Source organism: Ahaetulla prasina, chromosome 2 (genome assembly GCF_028640845.1).
Source record: "Ahaetulla prasina isolate Xishuangbanna chromosome 2, ASM2864084v1, whole genome shotgun sequence".
In the NCBI taxonomy this organism is placed as follows: domain Eukaryota; kingdom Metazoa; phylum Chordata; class Lepidosauria; order Squamata; family Colubridae; genus Ahaetulla; species Ahaetulla prasina.
In genome coordinates this window covers 132,718,852-132,735,248 of record NC_080540.1, presented here as the reverse complement: position 1 = coordinate 132,735,248, position 16,397 = coordinate 132,718,852, and the positions used below count along the sequence as shown (strand labels likewise).

Below are 16,397 nucleotides of genomic sequence, written 5' to 3'. Positions count from 1 at the left end.
TGGGCAAAGCAATCATACTTGTTGTGGCTCCAGCTTAAATAAATTCCACACCTCTCCCACTCTTCCAGCATTTGCTGCCACAAATATGATATGATTTTAAAATAGACAAATCACTATACCAGAAATGACCTCTCTCTAACACAGAGACAGATTTGTGCTGAAAAAGTTCTTCTCCACAGTTGCTATAGAGACTTTTTAGCTCAGCCCTGAACATCCAAATCCTGTTGAAAATGGAGAATTTCAGATTCTAATCAGACAGAGAGGAAACCACAAGCATCCATTTCTGCACCGTCTTTTATGGCTGCCGCTTTCAAAAGCATGTTCATTTTCTCTTAATCGTGCTGATACTGAGAAAAATGGATGGATTGAAAAGAAGCAAAGAGATTAAGGAGGGAGTAGACTAGCCGGGACATTATCCCAAGGAAAATAACTTTCGAAGTGCAGAGGAATTAAAAAAAGGTCATGTCAGAGAGATTCCACTGAAAACTCTCGTTTGTTGCTCTGGGTTTCCGATTTCCAAATACCAGAAAGAGGTTTGCTTTAGATACTCTGCCTTCACTATTCTCTCTAATCAACTCCAGAAGAACGCAGACAGAAGTAGGAGCCTCTGGAGAACCCTGCAGTTATAAGGATCAGAGGGAGAGCAGAAGAAGACAGGACAGTAGCAACCTGCTTTTTCAAAGAGAAGAACTGGAAAGAAGCAGCCACTGAAACATCTGAGTATGGGGACAGGTAAATAAGAGAGGCAAAAACAAATCTGTTATATGCTCCGGTGGCATGACCCTGGCTTACCCAGCTTGAAAAGATCAAGGTCTGCCAGAAGGAAGGAAACAGTCTTCATTACTTTCCATAGGTAGCTATGTCTCAAAACCACAGCAAAGGCAGGTAGGCTGCTGGCCTCTATGCATTTCTATGATCATACCAAGCACCACCCCACAGGCAGGTAGTGCCTTCAAACCACAAAGCCTTTGAGGGAATGGCCTCAAGAGACTGTGTGGTATTGATATTCTCATGGCTAAAGCTCCTAGCAGAGGGGTGTCAAACTTGATTTCATCAGGGTTGTGTTTGACTTTGGGGGGCCGAGGGGGTGTGGGCATGGTGGGCATGGTCTGCTTGACGTCAATTGTGTTGGGGGCACCTGTGGTGACCTGAGTGCCAGTGAAAATGGGCTCCCAAGCTCCGTTTCCAGCTGCGACGGCCTCCTGCAACAGCCAGAAAAAATGGAGCTTGGGAGGGCCATGACAGAGGCACCATGGTCCGGTCCTTCACTGTTTCCAGGGCAGCCCCATGGGCCCAATCTAAGCACCCCATGGGCCCGGATCCAGCCCGCGGGCCTTGAGTTTGACACCCCTGTCCTAGCAGGTCCACCTGTGAATGTTTTTAACAATGTTCTTTGTCTTTCTGGTGGTAACACAGACTGTTAAACATAATCATGGTAATTACGTAAAGGCTAAAGATAGCTTTGTTCTACTATCATCAAGCAAACAAACCAGAATGGAATCCTGTGCTCTGACTTTAGAGGAACATCTCAATCCTGGAAGGCTTTACAGGTGGAGAAAATATTAGGGTTTTTTTTGTTTTGTTTACATTTATACCCGCCCTTCTCCGAAGACTCAGGGCGGCTTACAATGTATAAGGCAATAGTCTCATTCTATTTGTATATTTTTTTACAAAGTCAACTTATTGCCCCCCCAACAATCTGGGTCCTCATTTTACCTACCTTATAAAGGGTGGAAGGCTGAGTCAACCTTCAGGGTTATAAGTCAACCTTCAGGGTTATAAGATTTCCTTTCACACATATATGCCATAGCATATATATGAGAGCACATACATTGAACCCGCACAAAATGGATGTAAATCAGTCTTTTTTTTTAAAAAAAAAGTTACTGCTTTTAAAATAATAAAAGGAAAGGAACAAATCACAGAGATGATTGTGATACAAAAGCATACATTCTCAAAGAAATTCAACGCATAAAAAGTGCTTTTAAAAGTGGTACATTTTTAAAATGTACTTTAACAAAAAAAGTAAAAAGAACGAAGTATAATAAAACAAATAAAATAAAACCAAGATCTATTTGTAATTTTATTATTAGATGCTGAAAAGGCCTTTGACAAAATATCTAAACAACAGCCATTTACCTTACTAAACAGCAGGGGTGAGATCCAGCAGGTTCTGACAGGTTGTGGAGAACCAGTAGCGGAAGTTTTGAGTAGTTCAGAGAACCGGCAAATGTCACATCTGGCTGGCCCCAGAATGGGGTGGGAATGGAGATTTTTCAATATCCTTCCCCCAGGAGTGGGGAGGGAATGGGGATTTTGCAGTATCCTTCCCCTATCACGCCCACCAAGCCACACCACGCCCACCAAACCACGCCCAGAGAACCGGTAGTAAAAAAATTTGGATTTCACCACTGCTAAACAGGTTTGGATTTCCTTTGGGATTCATAAAATGCCCACATCTAAAGTATAGATTAATGACATGTTTCTGCTACTTTCCCACTTTTCAGACAAGAATGTCCACTTTCATCCTTGCTTTTTAAAATATCATTAATAAATTTCAAAAACAAATGTTAAAATACACACTAAGACAAAAGGGAGATAGGAATAACAGGGCAAGTTAAAAGGTGACAAAAGAAATACATCAAACAAATGTTAGAAGAATGGCCTCTGACTTTTTCCAGAGATAATAATAAAACATAACAACCTCTGAGTTTAAATGGATAATACCAATGCTTAAAATTTCCTAAGATACTATAGAACCGGACAGAACCAGGAGCAATCCACCACTGCTGCCATCCCTAATAGAAAAACTTCAGGTCTCAATTTTACACCCATTCTCAAGATTTTCTGAACCATAATAAGATACCCAATTCCAAAATGTTTTGGTTTTTGCATTAATTGACTTCTGGACAACTTTTTAAGGTGTACATCAATGCAACATTTGGACGATATAGTTCATATGGTCATATTGTAGTAATAATCTCCCTCTTGTCCAGTTTTGTTTCTTCTGGGGATAACATAAGTAGTCAAAAAACAAAGCAGCAAAGTAACTATGCTCTGTAGGGAACTGAGGAATAAATATTTTGATGAGATCAGCCATCAGATTCGTCACTTACCTCCTGCTTTCTTGCATATATATCTGCCTTGTTGCAAGTATTTGAGGTTCCCAAACACATTCCTATTTCATTTCAAAATAGCATTTAAAAGATTCAATTTTTAAATGGTTCCATAAATGTGCTTGTGCAGTTATAAAGTAACATATTCCTGTTGTCAAACCTGTGACAACATTCATTTTCAGGAAGGAAAGCAAAGGCACAAAATAATGAACTGGCGCACAATGACAAAATCACTGTTTCCTAGGAATAATTCTCTTAAACACCCATCAGCTCAAGCTGATCTTTTGAATCCTATTATTAAAAGTTTCAGTCCAAATATTTACTTTGTTCGTGATTAGGATAAGGTTAGATATATATTGTGATAGGAGTCCTTATTTCACTGTAACAAAGGAAGCGGTTTCAATATTGTGATATTTTGTTGTCCCAGTGGGGAAAAAGAAGTGAAAGGTATTTGGGTTCATTGAATTCCTGAGCGCTACTGTATTCCGAGAGGATGAATGGAAGAGAAACAGACGGTTCTAAAATATAGAAAACTACTCTATCGTGATCCATCTGTTGGAGTGGAAAGGTTATGCCAGGTTCCTTTGTAATAAATGATTTAATATGTGGTTGCTATGCTGCCATTCAACAGGCCACAAGAACAGAAAAACAACAATATAATATGAAGGAAGTCTCACAGCCTTGATGTCAGAACTATTATGCTAAACTAAATACTGCTGGCACTGTATTTAGGAAGGGGGAAAAAAAACTGGAACAGCTAACTTTGCTGCCACAATTAGATCATAATTAAAGTGGGGAAAGGTTTTAAAATTCCTTATTTTAAATAAACAAGTAGCATTTTTTTTAACCATACATTTTTAATTAAGGGTGCTGTCATTTCCAGATGCCATCAAGGAACCTTTGAAACTTCAGCTATTCCATGGACTGGCGAATTCTACTAATTCTAGAGATGTTAGGAGAAAGAAAGAAAAGGCAGGAGCTCTGGCACTGGCCAAATCCCTCTTTCGCTTCAGTTTTCAATTTGAGGAGCAAACAGTCACTCCCCTGGAGCAGGGATCTCCAACCTTGGTCCCTTTTAGACTCGTGGACTTCAACTCCCAGAGTTCCTCAGCCAGCTTTGCTGGCTGAGGGACTCTGGGAGTTGAAGTCCACAAGTCTTAAAGGGACCGAGGTTGGAGACCCCTGCCCTGGAGCGCACCAGCTGAGGCCTATAAGTTTTCAAAAGATACCAGAGTCCTTCTGAACATTACCACTAAAAAATGTGGCAAAGGGAACATTATTAAATAAACAAAGAATAGTGGTATTTGATTAATCTCACTTAAATTCAAATTACGCATTCAATCAAGAGAAATGGAATAGTTAATCTGACTCTTCCAACTTTTGCCCTGGCTTTGCCTGTTTTGGGACATCTGACTCCCTTCATGGCAGTCGAAAACCAAGGGTAGCCCCTCAGCTCAGGTGTTACCCACTTCTGAGCTACTCCATGCCACAGAGGTGGCACAGCCTCAACAACAGACAGAAATCATTGTATTTAAGCAAGCGTTTATGGGTCTTAAAGGCTGCTGTGGGCCAACAAATGAAATTAAAAGTGTTTCCCCCCACCCATTGAGGAGAGTGGCAATTAGATGCTGTCTTTTTTTATCTTTTCAGCACCTACAAGGGACAAAGACTGTCTATATACTTCACTGATTCAAGGACATGCTGCTTAACAGAAGAAAATTACTGGGCATGGTTTTCCAACCTCTTAATTTTCTCAACCACAAATTTAAAAGAACCAGTAATTGAATCATTCCTACAAATGATTTGGCCTGTGGTCATCTCCTAAGATTTCTGTATAAACCGGCCATCAGAATCCTTCTCTTGGTGCTCATTTTATGTAGTAAGTTGAGCTGTTCTGGACTTCAGCTCTCATCTCTCTTATCCAGCCTAGGAAACAGGCCTGCTGCCAGAGGAACTGTGGTCCCAGCATAGGTAGGGTGGGGGTGGGGGAGAGAACCAGTTGGAAAAGACCCCTGTAGACAGAAAATGTTCTCCCTTCCTCATTCATGCAACACAGGGCCTCAAGCAGTATTTCCACAGTGGGTAGAAAGCTTTGTGCATGTATACTCCTCTATATCGCAATTACAAAGACAATCTGAAATGGGACATTATTCATCTAGCTCTCTTTAATCCAACACAAATGCCTGCATGGAAGAAACAAAAATACTGTGAGTACAGGTAGCCCTCGACGTACGACCAACCTGACCCCAAATTTTCTGCTGCTAAGTTTGACATGTTTTAAGTGAATTTTGTCCCATTTTAGGACTGTTCTTGTCACGTTTGTTAAGTGAATCGCTGCGGTTGTTAAATTAGTAAAATGGTTGTTAAGTGGATCTGGTTTCCCCATTGACTTTGCTGGTCGGAAAGTCATAAAAGGTGTTTCCAGGGACACTGCGTCATAAATATGAACCAGTTGCCAAGCATCTGAATTTTGATCACGTGACCATGGGGATGCTGCAACGGTCAGAAGTGTGAAAAACGGTCATAAGTCACTTTTTTCAGTGCCACTGTAACCTTGAATGGTCACTAAATGAAATGTTGTAAGTTGAGGACTGCCTGTATAAAACACTGAGCAGCAGGTGAAGGAAAGGGAATACAGAAAAATGGGACGAAGCCCAGGACATTCCTGGGATTTTCCCCTTTCCAAACTATCTTCAGCCAGAAGAGGGAATTTCTCCTGGTAGCCAATTATATCTCTCTATATATATGAAATCTAGTCTGTAATGCTTGTTCGTTTTTGGGGGTGGTTTGTGGGGGTGGAGACGGGAAGAGAGAGAGATACATGTGTGAAATCTGATTTCTAAGTTGCTGTATTTGAACAGAGCACAACAGCTTGGCTGTCCATTTTCAAGATGTCTGTCCTTCTCTTCAGATTTAATATTTTAGCATCTCGAGTGCCAAGAACATGTCCCTCCAACTGTCCCCACCTGAATGCAAGTTTTCTGCATTTTTTTCCTTTCTGTAATACTTGCAAATCTTTCATGTTAGTTCTGCCCAATATTCCTCTCCTCTCTGCAAGACTCTCTCTGTCTCTCTTTCTCTCTCTCTCTCTCTTTCCTTGCGGCTGTGTGTGGGTGTATTTGGAAACGAGATCTTTCCAGCCGAACTGCAAAATGAAATGCAGAGATCACAACTCTTTCAATAGCTACATCACACTTACACCAATATCCAGCTTGCCCCTAATGTATAAAGTAACATTAATGCAAAACTATGTCAAAATATAGAAAACACAAGGGAAGAAAGAAAAAAAACCTGGGAAACAAAGAAGAAGGGATTTGGGGGGGGGAGCTATTTTTTGTTTTAAATAATGAATGGAAAGCCACGAAGAATAGAAAACTGAAATGGGGGAGCAGAGATTTGTGTCATTTCAAAAAGTGCTTTGGTACAAAAATGGGAATATAGCTACTGTATTTCATGTGAGTCCCTCTGCTCTCCTCCCCCAATTTGCGAACTGAAGGACTGATAGAAGGAGCTGTGTCCACCACCAAATTGTTTTAGATATGAAACATTTGAAACAGATTGTAATTACCTGTGTATTTGTTTTGTGTGTGAAATGGGGGGAGAAAGTAAGTCTTGAAACGAAAGCTATATGGATTAACCCTTCTAAAGCCTAATGTTTTGCCAATTTTACTCTAATCACAACTAGAATATTCCCAAGCATAGCTGACCAGCTAGATCAGGGGTCTCCAACCTTGGTCCCTTTAAGACTTGTGGACTTCAACTCCCAGAGTTCCTCAGCCAGCTTTGCTGGGAGTTGAAGTCCACAAGTCTTAAAGGGACCAAGGTTGGAGACCCCTGAGCTAGATAATATCCAAGCTGTTCTAGAAGAATACCAAGAGGATCGTACAGATAGTCCTCGACTTAACAACAGTTCACTTAGTGACCATGCAAAGTTACAACAGCACTGGAAAAAGTGATTAATGACCATTTTTCACACTTTAGACCAGAGGTGTCCAAACTTGGTCCCTTTAAGACTTGTGGACTTCAACTCCCACAGTTCCTCAGCCAACTTTGCTGGGAGTTGAAGTCCACAAGTCTTAAAGGGACCAAGTTTGGACACCCCTGCTTTAGACCATTACAATATCCCCATGGTCATGTGATTTACATTTGGATGCTTGACAACTGACTCACATTTATGACAGTTTCAGTGACCTGGGGTCATGTGATCAGCTTTTGCAACCTTCTGACAAACAAAGTCAACAGGGAAACCAGATTCACTTAACAACCATGATACTAATTTAACAACTGCACTGATTCACTTAACAAGTGTTGCAAGAAACGTTTTAAAATGGGGCAAAACTCACTGAACAAATTTCTCCCTTAGCAACATAAATTTTGGGCTCAATTGTGGTCGTACATTGAGGACTACTTATACAATTTATAGCCTCCAACTCATTAAGCAAAATTTGAAGGTGAGGCAGTAATGTGTCTCAACCCAGATCTTACTCAAAAATTAGCAGCCTGTTAACAACTGAATGAGGTGATATAAAGTGGTCCAAATGCACCAATATCACCCCAGCATAAAAACACATATTTTTTGCCATTTATGAATAAACTTTCATACTTTTTATTTTTTGTTTAAAAAGAAGAAGAAAAAGCACCCTGTGTTTGTCATCAAACCTCAGATAGTTGGCAATTTCACCACAAGGCAAGGTCTTTAAGAAAGAAAGACACACACCACACACATAGAGGGAAGGAGTAGTTCTGTCATATTAATGTGGTGCACCAGAACACAAAACAAGCCTGTCCTAATTACGTGGATTTTTCCTTTGGCCTTTTCTTCTTAGCTGCCACGAAGCAGCATGTTGTTCTGAGCTGTCTTTTGCTGTGCCTATTCAGCCATTTCCTTATTGTAAGCTCAGATGACACTAATAGTCCAGATACATAAGAATGGTGGCTATAGAGCAGGGGTCTCCAACCTTGGCAACTTTAAGACTCGTGGACTGCAACTACCAGAATTCCTCAGCCAGCAAAGCTTCCAGCCAACAAAGCAGAGCTGGTTGAGGAATTCTGGGAGTTGAAGTCCACGAGTCTTAAAGTTGCTAAGGTTGGAGACCCCTGCTATAGAGGAAATGTATAGATTTCCTCTATACATCTGAAATGGAGGTGTCCCAGGAAGAAGCTCAGGATATTCTTGCAGCTACACGACAGCGTCAGCTTCTTCACAGAGAAGTGTATTCAAATGTAATGGCCTATACCCAGTGGTGGGATTCAGCCAGTTCGCACCACTTCGGGAGAACCGGTTGTTAACTTTCTGAGCAGTTTGGTAAACTGGTTGTTGGAAGAAATCATTAGGGCAGAGAACCGATTGTTAAATTACTTGAATCCCACCACTGCCTATACCTCCACGAAGCTGTGCCTTCTCTCACAACCCAAAGCTCTTCATGTAGGCAGAACAGTCTGAAGAGTAGATGGCACAAAGACTGGAATAAATATTGAGTTGTAACTTGTTCAAATAATAATAATAATAAAAGAATGGTGCCTTAAAATGATTAGAAATCAAGAAACTAAAGCAAAGCACCCAACTTCACCTGGGCATGCAGAATTCGAATAAGGATCTTCCTTTGTTTCCAAAACTGTGATATTGAAGTAAGCCACCAATTCTCCACCAGGGTAGCAGAGAGAGAAAAGATGAGTGAGGCATATGTAAAACTTCCCATCCTACCAAATCAAATGGCAAGCAGTTTCCATTCTTTGCATTTATGCATCCACAGATAGAAGGAGCTTATTAGATGCTGCCTAGCGAGGCCTCATCTTCATTAGGAGCTGATCTGTAGGAACAAGTGGTGGGTTTCAAAAAATTTTACTACCAGTTCTGTGGGTGTGGCTTGGTGGGAGTGGCAGGGGAAGGATACTGCAAAATCCCCATTTCCTCCTGATCAGCTGGGACTTGGGAGCAGAGAATAGATGGGGATGGGGCCAGTCAGAATTTTTACTAGCAGTTCTCTGAACTACTCAAAAGTTCCACTACAGGTTCTCCAGAACTGGTGAGAACCTGCTGAAACCCACCTCTGATAGGAACAGTATATATTATGAAAACAACATGATTAAGAAGTGGTGCTAAAAGCAAAAAAAATACAGCCCAAGCCCTCTCAGAATCTCAAGAAATGTCATGCCCATCTCCTGCGTAAGTTTCCTTCCTACTTTAGCTTGGGTGTCTCTGTTGAAACATGCACAACCTTTTCCTCCACCACATAAAAAAAAAATCTCCCTTTATACAGAAAGGTAGAAGATCAGAACGAACATCAAACAGGAAGTCTTCACTATGACAGACTCTATAAACTCCAAGTCTATAAACTGTACCTGCAAAACTGTTATTGGTGCCTCAAGGAAAGGCCTTTGGAATCTCCTTTGCAAATGAGCAACAGCTGCAGGTTTATTTACTTATTGCACTATAAAACATTCATCTGGGGGGGGAAAGTCAATCAAAGAGCTGTGAGTTAACACAAGTTGTGCCAGACAATCCGAAGCAGAATTGCTTGGAAGCGCTTCGTGCATCTTCACAGAGACAGGAACAAAAGTGTATTTGTTTATTTTATTTTATTTATTTATTTATTTTGTCACAACAGTATATATAAGCATAAGCATGAAATAACTATACAATATATAAGCATATATATGAGTATGTAATAACTATATTAATTGGATATAACGAAAGGAAACAAAAGGACAGGAACGGTAGGCATGCTTGTGCTCTTATGCACGTCCCTTACAGACCTCTTAGAAATGGGGAGAGGTCAATAGTAGACAGTTTTTGTTTAAAGCTTTGGGGATTTTGGGAAGAGACCACAAAGTCAGGTAGTGTATTCCAAATATTAACAACTCTGTTACTGAAGTCATATTTTCTGCAATCAAGATTGGAGCAGTTAACATTAAGCTTAAATCTATTGTGTGCTCGTGTGTTGTTGCAATTGAAGCTGAAGTAGTCTTCAACAGGAAGGACATTGTAATAGATGATTCTATGAGTTAAACTTAGGTCATGTCGAAGGCGGCGGAGTTCTAAGTTGTCTAAACCCAGGATTTCAAGTCTGGTGGCATAAGATATTTTGTTGTATTCAGAAGAGTGGAGAACTCTTCTTGTAAAATATTTCTGGACACGTTCAATTATATTGATGTCTGAAATGTGGTATGGGTTCCAGACAGGCAAGCCGTATTCAAGAATTGGTCTAGCAAATGTTTTATATGCTCTGGTTATAGAGTTATGCCTCCTTGCCTTTTGCACCCAGGCTTACAAGTGTGGTGGCATTCCATGACATGGCTTAATGGAGGAAGTAAGACCTTTTACAGTACAATGTTTATTCTACTACAGTATCTTGCCCAAAAGGAAGGCAAGGTAAGATAAGTTTCTATGAAGAAGCATAGATGGAGAGATAATAATGCTTTATATTGCCTGCATTTTTCCTCAGTTGACATTGTAGAGGAGCTCCTAGCAGACTGAATCAGAGCATTTCTTTCACTCGGAGCACAAGCCACAAGTCCCTGAGATCCCCTGCAGGGCCTTAGCAGTCTTGAGCAGAGCTGCCTTGTTCTCTTGTGCAGAGAATGTGCTTTTATCCATGAGAACAAACACATCTTCCATAAACTCTCCTGCAGATGGACACAAAGATCTCCAACTGGCTCTGGCAATTGACAGGCTAGGGCTTTTGTAAGTAGCAAATAGCTAACAAGCTTCTGAACCTTTCTATCTCCTTCAGGAGGGAATCAATGTAAAGACTAATAAACCTCACATTTTCAATGTGTCCATCCTACACTCGGGCAACATCTAAGCAATGCCTTCTTTACAGGGCATATAATTGTCGTAATCTGAGTTGCACAATTTAGCACCAGAAATGCTAGTTTTGCTCCAACAGCATCAGCCAGGGGAAGGGGAAAATGAAAGAAATTCTTGCTATAGAGAGGGAGGTGGGCTGTTTAGTCCTATTTGTTCAAGACATGCCATCTATTTGCAAAAGGGCCAAAACAAAACATCTTATTCACTCCCATTTCTGCCACCTTCTGGATGCAATGCCTTATTCCATTGCCTTTTGATCTCATTAAAGCAAAAGTAAAAACATGAAATACTGCATGCATGTTGCAATCATGCTGAATTTCTACAAGGCAGATGAGGTGCCTACGTTTCATACCATCTGGCAGCTCTGTAAGGCATAATTTTCTTCTAACTCCCAACTGAATGATTGGCATTAAGAAGTGCCCAACAGAAGGACTAACTAATTACATATGTTATTGTACTTGTGCAGCAGACAAACAGCCTGTGTTCCTTCCCTACTTTGTTACAAAATGCAAAAGCTTTTGAATCTCATGGAACTTTGCAACATATAGTTGGGGGAGAGAATGAAGATTGAATGTCTAGTAGAGAAATACGGTATATATGTATATTTATATTCAAAGAAAAAGACACAAAATAAAAATGAATAATTAACCATACACAAATAAAAAAAGGGTGGGGGGACCACAAGAGAGAGAAATGCCCCCAAATTCTTCTTATAAAGTTTATACAGACTTTCTTGAGCTGGTGCATTGGACACCGACTCCCGCCATTCCCAAGCATGTACACTGCCAAAGAATTCTGGGAATTACAGTCCCAGTCCATCTGGAGTGCCCTACGCTGAGGAAAATTAGTTTATTCAGGAGATTATCTATGCAAAAGCACATTTACATTTTCATTCAGAAGATCCACATGTTTGGAAAGAATTATTTCCAAGTAACTATGCCAGACAGCAATATCGGGGAACCACTGGTTTCAAAATTACGGCTGTATTTTAAGCAAATTATCTATGTGGAAAGGCTTCTAAATCGCTTTTATATTATTAATTTCTTCAAAAACATAGCAATTAGGGACTAGGTGTTTTATCAGTTTGGCTTTACACATACAAAACACGTTTCTGTTTGCAGAGCAAACACACTCATTCATTTAGGGGAATTACCAGCGGAAGACAGTGCTCTCCGTGTCATTAGATATATCAGTTATTAGTTAAAACTGAGCTCTTCCTGACTTCCATGGGTTTTTTAAAAGTTACAAAAAGTTACAAAAAGAAAATGAGTGAAAAAATTAAAAAGAACTATATACACACCCACACCATACACACCCACACCAGTGGTGGGTTGCTACTGGTTCACCCCAGTTCAGACAAACTGGTAGCGACAGTCTCTGCCCACCCATCCGGACACTTCTGCACATGCACGCGCCCTTGAGCAAACTGGTAGCGACCAAAATTGAAACACACTACCCATCGTGTATATATATGCGCGTGTAAAATATTTTTTTTAAACAAAGCTTTAAAACTTTCCACAAAGAATATTGATCAGTTTATGTATTATTGCAATGAAAAACCAGTTTCAGAACAGATATTTTTTTGGTATAAAGTTTCAAATCACATTAATGTTTAAGCTAAATTATTCTTCTCAAAATCATACTTTAAAACTTATCAAAACTGAACAGTAGAGAAACCCAAAGGTACCCCCGTCCATATAGGTAACCTTCTATTATTTTCTATTTTCAACATGATGAGAAAACTCTTTTCTTGAACTAGACTCAGTTTAAGATAATTAGCAATGGAACAATTTTAATTTATTTTAATTACTATTATGTCTATTTTTATTATACTATTACTGCTGTATTACTTTCTCTGGACCAACTACTTACTCCAGTTGGTCCAGAATGCAGCTGCGCAGGTGATAGAGGGAGCTGCTCGTGGCTCCCATATAACACCAATCCTGTGCAAGCTGCACTGGCTACCTGTGGTCTTCCGGGGGCACTTCAAGGTGTTGGTTACCACCTTTAAGCGCTCCATGACTTAGGACCGGGTTACTTACGGGGCCGCCTACTGCCACCGTTTGCCTCTCACCGACCCGTGCGCTCTCACAGAGAGGGACTCCTTAGGGTGCCGTCAGCCAAGCAATGTCGGCTGGCGACCCCAGGGGAAGGGCCTTCTCTGTGGGGGCTCCTACCCTATGGAACGAACTTCCCCTGGGACTTCGAAAACTTCCTGACCTTCGGACCTTCCGCCGCGAGTTGAAGACGTACCTATTTTTCTGCGCAGGACTGGCATAGAATTTTTAGATGTTATTATTGGTTTTAAATTTTTAATTGGTTTTTATGGTTTTAAACGTATTTTAAATTCGGGCCAAATTTGAATAAGTTTTTTAGTTATTGTTTTATTTGTATTGTGTTTACTGATTGTTGTTTTTATTTGGCTGTTAACCGCCCTGAGTCCTTCGGGAAAAGGGTGGTATACAAATTAAAATATTATTATTATTATTATTATTATTATTATTATTATTATTATTATTATTATTCTCTGTTGTATTTCACTAACGATATTAAAGATCATTAAAAATATTCTTAGAACTTTAATATTCTTAAGAATAAGAACTGATTTGCTAATACAGCACATTCTAGTTCTTACGATTATATCCATCTTGAAAGTACTCCTTAATTTATAATAAAAAACAATCTTTAGATCCAGAATAATTCAGATGATGTTGTTATGAACTATACTGCCATTCTGCAGACAATTCAAATATCACTTGCAGTAACTCCAATGCTTTATAGACTTGGTTGGCAATAAACTAGTTTAAAGAATTCTTATCTGCTATTTTCAATGTGGGATTATCTCAAAGTGCAAGTTTTTCATGTGAATAAGAATTAAAATGTATTTCTGTCCCAATATCTTCCAAAAGAATTATGATGGAAAGAGGTAAAAAGGACCTATCATAATATCAAAAGTATTACATAATATTTTTTAAAATTGTGCCCATCATTGTTTTTGGATAATCACAGGGTTAGCAATGGAAGTTAAAATGTATGCTTAGTGATAAAACTGAAAATCAAGAAAGTTAATTATGATTTCCCTTCCATATGGAAATCATAATTAAGAGAAAGAAAATCTGTAGGTTTGGTCTTTTCCATGCAAACTGTTAATAATATATCAATCTGCCTGAAACATCTCAGATATTAACATAAGAATCCTTCAGTATAGATATACAGTATCTGGCAGTAATACTCATTTTACAGTATTTATCTTTCCCCATAAATTTTGGGAGATTTTTAACCATTTATTTATATTAAACCAAGATAAACAATCTGAAATATTTGTATCAACAAATACAGATTTTTTTTCTTCCGATAATTATTTCAAGACTAAGTTTTACAGTTCATAGATATACTAGAACTCATGTATTCATTTGTTGAAATGATTTATGTAACTGCTCATTTGACAACATTGCCTCTATAGAATTAAAATAACATTTAACTGCTAAGCCATGACATCTAAGGTTAAAACAATAAACTCAAATAATAAAAGCTGCATTACCAGCAGAGCTCACTTAACTTCCTAGTTCACAGACCCAGAAAAATGGACAGATGTTCAGAGCCTTATGGAAAGGTACATGAGTTAGAAACATCTGGATCTCTGGAGGGATGCTGTTCCACAGAACAAGCATGAACACAGAGAAGGCGTGGCTCCTGGGGCCAACAGACTGCCACTTTTTGATGGAAGTGACCCAGACACACCCTCTGTGCTACATCTAGTGGACCAGATGACTTTAACAAATATTGCTGTACTATATCAAGACATTTTGGTATACAACATTGATAGTTAAATAAGGAAAATAGCAATGGCATACCAGAAAAAATGTGTATGTATTGCCAGGGACTTCTAGTCTCAGAATGTCTTTTGTCTGAGTGATAAGACATACCAATGGTTCCCATATCAAATTAAATATAACTATAGATTAAGAGTATAGCAATAGCAATAGCACTTAGATTTATAAATAGCTTCACAGTGCTTTTACAGCCTTCTCTAAGTGGCTTACAGAGTCAGCATATTGTCCCCAACAATCTGAGCCTTCATTTTACCTACCTTGGAAGGATGGAAAGCTGAGTCAACCTGAGTATTCTTTTAAAATGCCACAAAGAATCTAGAGTAATTGAATAAATAAATAAAAATAACTTAGAATAACACACTCTAATCCAAATAGTAATAATAATGGAAATTAGCACTCTTGGGTGCAATCCCAGAACATCTGGAGCACTACTTGAATACCATTAGCATTGACTGAACTGCCTTCAGCTTACAACCTGCAACAATACTTTTCAAACCATGGAAAAACAACACCTGCCTATCCCAGGTCTTTGGGAAGGACTTGATAGGTGGATAAAAATGCCAAATCTAGACTAAATATCTGGCTGACTGTGTGACAAACCACAATATATAATAATCTATACTTGGGTAAAAGTTGTTCCAAAAATCTAAACTGCACCATATCAAAGGCCTTTTCTGAATCTAATAAAAACATTAGATTCCAGTTTTTTAAATAAATGTATACCTATAATAGTAATCTAATATTATCAAAGGCTTGTTCCCTTTTTAAAAAATCAACTGTGCAAGAGAAATAATCAAAAATAGAACTATTTATAACCGAAGTGCCAAAGTTGCAACCAAAATATTAGCATCAACATTAAAACACAAATCATGGAATAGCCTGTACAATCAGTAGAATTTTTACCAGTCTTTAAAATTACAGTGATATTTATTTATCAAATTTATTTGCCACTCATCTTTCAGCTCAGGTGACTCTAAGCAATTATAAGGTCTCATGAAAGAAAGATGAAAAATCTTCATTCATTAAAATATAATTTTAATCCCCCAATAAGATAGGAACAAAAAAAAAATCCCAATAGTTGTCATATATCAACCAAGAGGGTAACCATCAGCTTCAGGAGCTTTTCCTGTCTTCATGTATGAAATAGTCCTATTATTTCCTGAAGAGATAAAATGTGCAGCTGGGCAAACAGCTTGGTCATGTATAATCTTTGGAAGGGCTGTATTATTTGAGAAATGATTAATCTCTTCTCCAATTATCTGAATATAAAGTCAAGGTATATTTTAAAAATCATCAGAACCTCTATACTTTTCCCCAAACATCTTTTAACAGTAAGAATGATATTGTTTTGCCACTACATTTGCAAATGAGATGCCAGTAATTTATCGTATCTTTTTTCTCATTCCCAATATCTTTGTTTTTGATTATTCAGTTACAGTAATATTTTATGTTAGATGCAAAAAAGGGCTTAAATTCCAATATAAAAGACTTAAAAGCATTACCCTATTTCAGTATAAATTGTCTTACTAGCCTTTATGTTTATTTTTTCAGGACACATTTGCAAAAATACTATTATGAATGCAAAGTATCTTAAATCCATTAAAAATCTTCCATTGAATTTGCAAATAATCTATTGAA

At 38.7% G+C, this 16,397-nt stretch overlaps 1 protein-coding gene across 2 annotated transcripts in view; it reads right to left on the bottom strand.

The window, feature by feature from the left end:
- The window catches only part of CACNA1G (calcium voltage-gated channel subunit alpha1 G), a 491,081-nt gene that overhangs the window by 431,221 nt on the left and 43,463 nt on the right, over positions 1-16,397 (bottom strand). The window lies entirely within an intron of this gene.